This window comes from Salvelinus sp. IW2-2015, linkage group LG19 (assembly GCF_002910315.2).
Source record: "Salvelinus sp. IW2-2015 linkage group LG19, ASM291031v2, whole genome shotgun sequence".
NCBI lineage: Eukaryota > Metazoa > Chordata > Actinopteri > Salmoniformes > Salmonidae > Salvelinus > Salvelinus sp. IW2-2015.
The window spans coordinates 25,747,493-25,759,512 of NC_036859.1; the positions used below are offsets into that span (position 1 = coordinate 25,747,493).

At 43.7% G+C, this 12,020-nt stretch overlaps 1 pseudogene; it reads left to right on the forward strand.

The window, feature by feature from the left end:
* The window catches only part of LOC111979364 (paired box protein Pax-3-like), a 43,868-nt pseudogene extending 32,774 nt beyond the window's left edge, over nt 1-11,094 (forward strand).
* Nucleotides 11,095-12,020: the final 926 nt, after the last annotated feature.

Below are 12,020 nucleotides of genomic sequence, written 5' to 3' on the forward strand. Positions count from 1 at the left end.
CTACTCTACTCACCCTACTCTACTTACCCTACTCTACTCACCCTATCGTACTCTACTCTACTCACCCTACCCTACTCTACTCTACACTACCCTACTATACCCTACGCGACACCATTCTACCCTACTCTACTCTACTCACCCTACTCTACTCTACTCACCCTACTCGACACTACTCTACCCTACCCTACTCACCCTACTTTACCCTACTCTACTCTACCATACTCTACTCTACCCTACTCACCCTACTCTACTCAACCCTACTTTGCTCTACCCTGCTCACACTACCTTACTCTTCACTACTCTACTCTACTCACCCTACTCTATGCACCCTACTCTACACTACTCTTCCCTACTCTACTCTACCCTACTCTACTCAACTCAACTCTACGCTACGCTACTCTATTCTACGCTACTCTACTCACTCTACACTGCTCTACCCCACACTATTCTACTCTACCCCAACCTACCCTACTCTGCCCTACTCTACTCTACCCTACTGTACCCTACTCTACTCTACCCTACACTACCCTACTGTACTCTACTCTACTCTACTCTATCACACCTCACTACATTCCATTCTCTCCTCTGTCTCACTAGGTAATGGGGCTGTTGAACCCAGGAGGAGTGCCCCACCAGCCCAGCCACCAGAGTGACTTTGCCCTCTCTCCCCTGACCGGAGGGCTGGAGCCCGGGGTTGGCATGGCGGCCAGCTGCCACGGCTCCCAACGGGGCTTGGAGGGTCTGCCAGGCCTGACCAGCATGCCCACCATGCCCAGCTCCCAGTCCTACTGCCCACCCACCTACAGCTCGCCAGCCTACGCCGTGGAACACCACCCCTCCTACCAGTATGGACAGTACGGACAGAGCAAGGTCGGTTTTTGAACTAGGAATATTAAGTACTGTTTATTGTAGAACTGGGACTGTTAGTAACATGTTTTATTGTAGCACTGGGGCTGTTAGGAATTAAATATATATATATATATATGTGTATTTGTTTGTGGTTATTTTAGACACGTTTTTGGTTTGAATGCATTGATTGTAACTCATTCTGAAAAGAATGTCTGCTAAAATATCTTTATGAAAGACACATTAGATTAGCATTAAAGGTATACTAACTCCATTCATTTCTACATAGCCGTATACAATCTCCCATGATTAAAGACCATACTCAAGGTTTAGATTTTCAGAATAATAACCATGTTAATTGCAAAGGCCAACGAATCAGGGGGTGACATTACACGTATGTCAGAGACATGGCTAGTAGTCGAAGGGGCACTTCAGTTTCCATTACTATTACCTGTGAGCATTTACCCACACCATATATCTACATGGCCAGATACAGAAGTATGTCGGTTGGCCTCTCGCCCCCATAACCATCAGCCTGTGACCTTTCACGAACCTGTGTGATGAGCTGGACCATCAAACCCTCCGCTCGTTCACCTAGCCATGTAATGACCCCTAGGTAACGAAGATACCTCCCCAAATCAAAGGAGCGGCTTCCCCAAAGCATGTTTGACAGGCGGGGGAGGAGGAGGGAGAGTTAGTGGGGTGGGTGAGGYGCGGGGGAGGCACACTACCACATGTTGACTGGCCCGTCAGTAGCGGCATCTTGATGTCATTAATTTGGGGAGGTCCACGCTCGGGACCCATGTGCAAGCAGCTCGTGAGGGCAGGGGTAGGGGGTTGTTGGTAAGAGAGAGTTGGGTGGAAGGTAGGGTTGAGAGGGGGTCTTTTTAACGGGGAGCGAAATGGCCTTTGGCAGGCAGGGATTGGAAACATGTGTCCCTGTGGAGGTCAGATGCAGTCTGAGTTGTTATTGATCACTGGAGCAGAGCCACAGCCAGGACCAACGTAGCCAGGGCAGGCAGGCCAACTTTAACTCTCCCCAGTACAGTACAGCCCAGCCAAAGGGGAAAGCGCCAGATCTGCCTCTCTTCAACTCCCTCTCGCCCTCTTTCTTAAATCCTCCATTCTCTCCACCTCTCACTGCTCTCTTCAACACTTTCAGCCACTATTTACCCCTCTCACCCATCAGGCATGATGTTACCCTGACACAGGAGGTAGATACTGACATGATGTTATCATGACACAGGAGGTAGATACTGACATGATGTTATCATGATCACAGGAGGTAGATACTGACATGATGTTATCATGACACAGGAGGTAGATACTGACATGATTTATCATGACACAGGAGGTAGACTGACATGATGTTATCATGACACAGGAGGTAGACTGACATGATGTTATCATGACACAGGAGGTAGACACTGACATGATGTTATCATGACACAGAGGTAGATACTGACATGATGTTATCATGACCAAGGAGGTAGATACTGACATGTGTTATCATGACACAGGAGGTAGATACTGACATGATGTTATCATGACACAGGAGGTAGATACTGACATGATTGTTATCATGACACAGGAGGTAGATACTGACTGATGTTATCATGCACAGGAGGTAGATACTGACTGATGTTATCATGACACAGGAGGTAGATAACTGACCTGATGTTATCATGACACAGGAGGTAGATACTGACATGATGTTATCATGACACAGGGGTAGATACTGACATGATGTTATCATGACACAGGAGGTAGATACTGACATGATGTTATCATGCACAGGAGGTAGATACTGACCTGATGTTATCATGACACAGGAGGTAGATACTGACTGATGTTATCATGACACAGGAGGTAGATACTGACATGATGTTATTCATGACACAGGAGTAGATACTGACATGATGTTATCATGACACAGGAGGTAGTACTGACATGATGTTATCATGACACAGGAGGTAGATAACTGAATGATGTTATCATGACACAGGAGGTAGAATACTGACTCAGATGTTATCATGACACAGAGGTAGATACTGACCTGATGTTATCATGACACAGGAGGTAAGATACTGACATGATGTTATCATGACACAGGAGGTAGATACTGACATGATGTTATCATGACACAGGAGGTAGACACTGACATGATGTTATCATGATACAGGAGGTAGACATTGACATGATGTTATCAACTTCTTAGGGATCAAATCCCGTTAACGGGATTGATTTGACAACAGCCAGTGAAAGTGCAGGGCGCCAAATTCAAACAACAGAAATCTCACAATTAAAATTCCTCAAACATACAAGTATTATACACCATTTTAAAGTTAAACTTCTTGTTAATCCCACCACAGTGTCCGATTTCAAAAAGGCTTTACGATGAAAGCATACCATGCGATTATGTTAGGTCAGCGCCTAGTCACAAAAAACATACAGCCATTTTCCAGCCAAAGAGAGGAGTCACAAAAAGCAGAAAGAGATAAAATGAATCACTAACCTTTGATGATCTTCATCAGATGGCACTCATAGGATTTCATGTTACACAATACATGTATGTTTTGTTCGATAAAGTTCATATTTATATCCAGAAATCTCAGTTTACATTGGCACGTTATGTTCAGTAATGTTTTGCTTCCAAAACATCCGGTGATTTTGCAGAGAGCCACATCAATTTACAGAAATACTCATCATAAACGTTGATGAAAGATACAAGTGTTAAACATAGAATTAAAGATATACTTCTACGTAATGCAACCACTGCGTCAGATTTCAAAAAAGCTTTACAGCGCAAGCATACCATGCAATAATCTGAGTACAGCGCTCAGCCACCAAAACAAGCCATACAGATACCTGCCATGTTGTGGAGTCAACAAAAGTCAGAAATAGCATTATAAATATTAACTTACCTTTGATCTTCATCGGAATGCACTCCCAGGAATCCCAGTTCCACAATAAATGTTAGTTTTGTTCGATCAAGTCCATATTTATGTCCAAAATGCTCCTTTTTGTTTGCGCGTTTAGTTCACTAATCCAAATGCACAAGTCCAGACAAAAAGTCAAAAAAGTTCCATTACAGTTTGTAGAAACATGTCAAACGATGTATAGAATCAATCTTTAGGATGTTTTTATCATAAATCTTCAATAATATTCCAACCGGACAATTCCTTTGTCTTTAGAAAGGAAAGGGAACGGAGCTTGTGCTCACGGCCGCGCGCGATCAACAACTCAAGGCTTTCAGCCAGACCCCTGGTTGAAACAGCTCTTATTCGCTCCCCTTTCACAATAGGAAACAACGTTCTAAAGACTGTTGACATCTAGTGGAAGCCCTGGGAAGTGCAATCTGACCAAATTTACACTGTATATTGGATAGGCAATCACTTGAAAAACTACAAACCTCAGATTTCCCACTTCCTGGTTGGATTTTTCTCAGGTTTTCGCCTGCCATATGAGTTCTGTTATACTCACAGACATAATTCAAACAGTTTTAGAAACTTCATAGTGTGTTCTATCTTACTAATAATATGCATATCTTAGCTTCTGGGCCTGAGTAGCAGGCAGTTTACTCTGGGCACACTTTTCATCTGAACGTGAAAATACTGCCCCCTAGCCCAAAGAGGATAATTATCCTGACACAGGAGGTAGATACTGACATGATGTTACCCTGACACAGGAGGTAGACACTGACATGATGTTACCCTGACACAGGAGGTAGACACTGACATGATGTTACCATGACACAGGAGGTAGACACCCACATGATGTTACCCTGACACAGGAGGTGGCGCCAAAGATGATGGCTGACGTTTTATATGCCCGTAACCAATTGTGCTATTTTGTTCATTTTTTTGCTTTGTTTGTAACTTATTTTTTTTACTTATTTTGAATATAATGTTGCTTCTACCATTTCTTATGACCGAAAATAACTTCTGGACATCAGAACTGGGTTTAATCACCACAAACTGGAAGAAGCTTCTCCTTTAACGAGTCTGATGAGAAATATATACTGCTCTCCCGGGAACAGGCCCAGATCCCCGTTATTTGCGTGAAGAAAAGACGGAGGAAAAGAGGACGCAGATCAGGCTGCCTTTTGAGAATCCGTAGGCGAGCGAGTAAACTCCCACTGCCATCAATTCTACTTGCTAACATGCAATCACTGGAAAATACAATTGATGACCTACGATTAAGAATATCCTACCAACAGGACATTAAGAACTGTAATATCTTATGTTTCACRGAGTCATGGCTGAATGACGATACTGATACTATGGAGCTGGAGGGATTCTCAACGCACCAACAGAACAGAGAACCTACGTCTGGTAAGCTTCTTGTCAATAACAGCTGGTGCGCAATGTCTAATATTAAAGAAGTCTCGAGGTAGTGCTCGCCTGAGGTAGAGTACCTTATGATAAGCTGTAGACCACACTATCTACCAAGAAAGTTCTCATCTATATTATTCGTAGCCGTCTATTTACCACCACAGACCGATGCTGGCACTAAGACCGCACTCAACCAACTCTATAAGGTCATAAGCAAACAAAAAAATGCTCACCCAGAAGAGGTGCTCCTAGTGGCCAGGAACTTTAATGTAGGCAAACTTAAATCAGTTTTACCAATTTTTTACCAGCATGTCACATGTGCAACCAGAGGGAAAAAAACTAGACCACCTTTGCTCCACAAACAGAGATGCATACAAAGCCCTCCCCCGCCGTCCATTTGGCAAATCTGACCATAATACTATCCTCCTGATTCCTGCTTACAAMCAAAAACTAAAGCAGTAAGTACCAGTGACTCGCTCAATACGGAAGTGATCAGATGATGCGGATGCTACACTACGGGACTGTTTTACTTGAACAGACTGGAATATTTTCAGGGACTAATCCAATGACATTGAGGAGTATACCACCTCAGTCATCGGCTTCATCAATAAGTGCATCGACGTCGTCCCCACAGTGACCGTACGTACATATCCCAACCAGAAGCCATGGATTACAGGCAATATCCGCATCGAGCTAAAGGCTAGAGCTGCCGCTTTCAAGGAGCGGGACACTAATCCGGACGCCTATAAGAAATCCCGCTATGCCCTCCGACGAACCATCAAACAAGCAAAGTGTCAATACAGGATTAAGATTGAATCCTACTACACCGGCTCTGACGCTTGTTGGATTTGGCAGGAGTTGTGGAGTTGTGGAAAACTATTATGGACTACAAAGGGAAACCCAGACGCGAGCTGCCCAGTGACTCGAGCCTACCAGACGAGCTAAATTACTTTTATGCTCGCTTCGAGGCAAGCAACACTGAAGCATGCACGAGAGCAACAGCTGTTCTGGATGACTGTGTGATAACGTTCTCGGTAGCCGATGTGAGCAAGACCTCTAAACAGGTCAACATTCAAAAATCCGCGGGGCCAGATGGATTACCAGGATGTGTACTCAAAGCATGCATGGACCAACTGGCATGCGCGGACCAAGTGTCTTCACTGACATTTTCAACCTCTCCCTGACTGAGTCTGTAATACCTACATGTTTCAAGCAGACCACCATAGTCCCTGTGCCCAAGGAAGCGAAGGTAACCTGACAAAATGATGACTGCCCGGTAGCATTCACGTCGGTAGCCATGAAGTGCTTTGAAAGGCTGGTCATGGCTCACATCAACAGCATCCTCCCAGATACCCTAGACCCACTCCAATTCGCATACCGCGCCAACAGATCCACAGATGACGCAATCTCAATTGCACTCCACACTGCCCTTTCCCACCTGGACAAAAGGAACACCTATGTGAGAATGCTGTTCATTGACTACAGCTCAGCGTTCAACACCACAGTGCAAACAAAGCTCATCACTAAGCTAAGGACCCCGGGACTAAACACCTCCCTCTGCAACTGGATCCTGGACTTCCTGACTGGCCGCCTCCAGATGGTAAGGGTAGGCAACAAAACGTCTGTCACGCTGATCCTCAACACTGGGGCCCCTCAGGAGTGTGTACTTAGTCCCCTCCTGTACTCCCTGTTCACCCACGACTGCGTGGCCAATCTCGACTCCAACATCATTAAGTTTGCTGACGTCACAACAGTGGAAGGCCTGATCACCGACAATGATGAGACAGCCTATAGGGAGGAGGTCAGAGAACTGGCAGTGTGGCGCCAGGACAACAACCTCTCTCTAAATGTGAGCAAGACAAAGGAGCTGATCATGGACTACAGGAAAAGATGGGCCGAACAGGCCCCCATAATCATCAACGGGGCTGTAGTGGAGCGGGTCGAGAATTTCAAGTTCCTTGGTGTCCACATCACCAACGATCTATCATGGTCCAAACACACCAAGACAGTTGTGAAGAGGGCCCAACAAAACCTTTTCCCCCCCAGGAGACTGAAAAGATTTGGCATGGGTCCCCAGATCCTCAAAAAGTTCTACAGCTGCACCATCGAGAGCATTCTGACCGGTTGCATCACCGCCTGGTATGGCAACTGCTCGGCATCTGACCGTAATGCGCTACAGAGGGTAGTGCATACGGCCCAGTACATCACCGTGGCCAAGCTTCCTGCCATCCAGGAATAGGTGGTGTAAGAGGAAAGCCCATAAAATTGTCAAAGACTCCAGTCACCCAAGTTCTAGACTGTTTTCTCTGCTACCGCACGGCAAGCAGTACCGGAGCGCCAAATCGAGGACAAAAAGGCTCCTAAACAGCGTCTACCCCCAAGCCATTAGACTGCTGAACAATTAATCTAATGGCCACCGGACTATTACTTTTRAACCTTTATTTAACTAGGCAAGTCAGTTAAGAACAAATCCTTATTTACAATGACGGCTTAGGAACAGTGGGTTAACTTCCTTGTTGAGGGGCAGAAGAGCAGATTTTTACCTTGTCAGCTCAGGGATTTGATCTAGCAACCATTTGGTTACTGGGCCAAAGCTCTAACCACTAGGCTACCTGCCCCCCCATTTGTTTTGTACACTGCTGCTACTTGCTGTTTATTATCTATGCATAGTCACTTCACCCCTACCTACATGTACAAATTACCTCTAACCTGTAACTCCACACACTGACTCGGTACCGGTACCCCCTGTATATAGCCTCATTATTGTCATGTTATTGTGCTACTTTTGTATAATTTTCTTACTTTAGGGCTTGTAAGTAAGCATTTCACGGTAAGGTCTACGCTTGTATTTGGCGCATGTGACAAATAGTTTGATTTGAGATACTGACATGAAACCCAATGGAGAACAGTTCTAACCCTTCCCCCTCTCTCTCTCTCTCTCTTTCTCGCTCTCTCTCTTGATCCTTCTTTCTCTCTCTTTCTCACTCTCTCTCTATCCTTCTTTCTCTCGCTCTCTCTCTCTATCCTTCTTTCTCTCTCTCTCGCTCTCTTTATCCTTCTCTCTCTCTCTCTCGCTCTCTCTCTCAGGTGCCTTTCATTATCTGAAACCCCAACATGGCCAGGAGTGGACGAGATCTCTGGCTAACCTGACAGTCAACTCCTGAGAAATCCCTCCTTCCCCCTTCCTCCCCCTCTGCCTATTCCCTACCCAGCCCCTGAGGAGAAGGGACAACCCAGAGAAATGGACGGAGGGGGGTTGTTTTGGGATTCGGTTGGGATGGGGTACCCTGGTTGGGGATGTGAGGGGTGGGGGAGTCTCAATGGGATAATCAGAACCAAAGGGGGAGCCCTCTCCAGTTACCTGGCTCTCGCCCCACTCGCACTTCACGTCATGCTCTGAAAACCAAGCACGCCTTGCTCTCCATGCTTGAAGAGAAAAATAAATGGAGAGAAGGAGAAGAAGAGGAGGTGAGGCAGAGGATAAACGAAAAAAGGGTGAATAAAACAAAATTCACTCAGTCAAGATTCTGCCTTTGATTTGTAATAAGTGGGAGAGAGTGGGAGAGGACTTTGACTGCTGTTTATCTTCCATGGATGCGCCTTCAAGGCCAATATGATGGGAGGAAAATAAGGTTTTAAGGCACGATCCTGAGGCTAACGGTGATCTATCTATGGACCTGCAATAGGCACACCGCTCACTCAGCCACAATGCTTTATTTATGGCACTCACAATGTCTTAGGGAAATGTCTTATACTGTACACTGATACTATGTATTATTTCACATGATTTGGGGAAATGAAATGGGTTCTATCAGAAGAAGAAAAACTGCCATAAATTTGATTCGTAACATGACTGTAGGGTTAAAGTAAAGTAACAGTCTGGACAGCGGACTCAGTCTTTCACCCATCTAGGTTGATAGTAGAGAGACAGAGAGATAGAGACATACAGTCATAGATGGAAGCTGCTTCAACCCAAAGAAGTGCCTCAGATGAAATGAACTGACACATCTCCTCAACTAGCCTACTACATTCTTTTTGTAATCTATATTGTATTGAGAAAAACAAAGATAGCTGGGTTGCTTGCAGGGCAGTGCACAGACCTTTTGGGGGGCATGTGCTCAAACAAAAAAAAGGGTGCCCCCTCAAAGAAATTCCCGCAGCAGCTGCAATTTTTACAAGAGGCAAAAGCAGCACAATCTGATGAGTAAAGTATTTTCCTAAACTATTTTGAACTGGAATTAATGCTGCACTTATTAAAATTAATGACCCACACAATTCTAGTCAAAATAGAAGATGGTAAGAAATACTGTTGCCTACCGTTACTAAATCCAAATCAACTCCATTTGTTGCCACGATCATGTATCCCAGTGTTTTTCATATTTGTTGACCCGCGACCCCCAAAAATGAGTGGTCAGCCCACAAAACATGTAAGCCCAGGCGCACGCAAATGTAGCATGTCATTACAGCCATAAATGGTGACGCATTTTCAAAACGCAAGGCTACAGAAATAAACTGCGTTTTACAGCTGAATTTGGGGCTGAAAGTCATTCATGTTTGCAGCCAATATGTACTAGGGATATATCATGTCGATTCTCTGGAGTCCAGAGCAAGCAAAGTCAAACGGCCTACATGTAGAGGAGGTTGCAGGATCGTATGGAAAATGATGCCACTTTGGAGGGCTACCTGCCTGCAAAGTGTTCGTTGTCAGCCCTGTAGCCCGGTTCTTCGTGACAACTATTGTAACAAATTCACTAGAAAATGTTACATCTTCATTCCATAATATTGAAGGCAGTGCGACGTTACAGCTGCTTATCTTTAGACATATAGCCAGCAGGAGCCACCCAAACTAGCCCTATCTGAAATTTGAAAATTAACAATCAAATCGCCACCTAGCCTATTGTTCTGGTAAATATGAGTCAGTAGTAGATTGCTAAACTGTATTTTATATGGATGATAAACATAGGCCTACTCTGTATTTGCCACGTAGAACTGCAGGAAAATAAGCAAGTGTTCTGGTCATTAATCTGGATATGTGCGCCTGCCTTTGCGTGCCAATGCTGATGACTGGTCATTGGTCAAAAATGAAGACGCACAACTTTTTGGTTCTGAAGCATAGATGAGAATTTACCACCGATTTGAGCGCACTCAGAACAACAACGACAAAAAAATGTATACAAAAATAATAATATATACCACCACTGAAAAGGGCACTTTGGAGACTGGAAGGCTCGGATCACTTTTAAAGCAATAAGAATCCTAACACAAGATCCATGCATGTACAGGTAACTTCGATTTTTTTTGCAGATGGGAGATTTGAGTATAAATCTGAGTTATATACACTCAAGTTAAGATTCTGCCCATACAGATCTGGGACCAGGCTACCAGTCACACAGTCCAGTCAAGTGTTAATTGGACCTGATGAAACATACCACTCCTGTTCATTTAGTATTTATTCAGTCCACCTCTGTTAATATCTCTGGTCTTAGCACTCAGTGGTGCTGACCCGTAAATCTTAAACAGCGATGGAAATTACAGATATAGGATCTTAAACACAGGAAATGTTAAACTTGTAGTGTATTTTTGTTTTTAAAAAGGCTTCTGAAGTTTATAATTTCCACTTTGAAACTTCAGACTTGTTTTTCATTACGAAAAATGTATCAACCCCTACATAAATGTCTATTAATTATAATCCACATAATAATTCACATTTGCGGTTGCTGCAGCAGTATTTTCCAACTGTATCAAACTGGCTCAAATTAAGATCCTACATCTGTACACCTATATTTGTCTGCCTTGTTTCTTTTGTATACATATATAATTTTCATTTATGACTGCATAAAATGATTTTTGTTGGAATATGTCTTGTGTCAAATGCAGCACTATTTACTATTTATAATAAAATATAAAAAAATGTCTACAGGCTGAAGTGTTTTAATTGATTTCAAACCAATGTGTGTCTGTCTTTACAATCTTGATTATGTATTGACATATAATTTTTTATCTTAAGAGTAATGTAAGTCGCTCTAGATAAGAGTGTCTGCTAAATTACTGAAATGMAAAAATGGAAATGGAAAATGTTAGCTATGAGTTAACTATGAGTTAGGATATGCTGTAAACCAGTTCTGAACTTGGGGCAATATACTTGATGAGAACAGATTACAAGCTCATTCAGTACATCTACATTAGTTACATCTAATTTAGATACCGTACTTGCATTAAACAAAGGGAAAGGCAGCTAAAAGAGCAATGACACAGACAAGACAAGATGGCAATGTCCCAAGTGACCATCCACTGGATGACTTACTGGAAAATGACACATCTTTACCGAAATTCAGAACAAAGATAATCTTTCTTTCTTTTCAAATGTTCAATGTTTAAGGTTAAATGTTTTCCCTGCAATAGGATATGTTTGTTTTCCAAGAAAATAAGTGAAAGAATCTGCCATCCACCAACCCCATCACTGTAAGCACGCACTCATGCACTCACCAGGGTTGGGGTCAATTCAATTTCAGTTCCAGTCATTTCAGGAAGTTAACCAAATTGTGGTCTTCCTAAGAACAAGCATTCGCCATGACTGATGGTGGACCGACAGTTGGTGCTCTCATCCTCTCATGTATTCTCTCGCTGCAGCCCAGCGGCTCCCCAACACTTTAAAGACTCATTCATAAATATATCCTTTTTCATAAACACCGCTTTCAGACAAATTCCTGCTCCCCGGGGGACCCTTCACACCCGTAATGATTAAAGCAGATCTCCCTGTAAACGATCTAAACACAACACCACAAACACATTGGGACATTAGTCACTGCCACTGTCTCTCTGGGGTTCAGATTGGGGTTC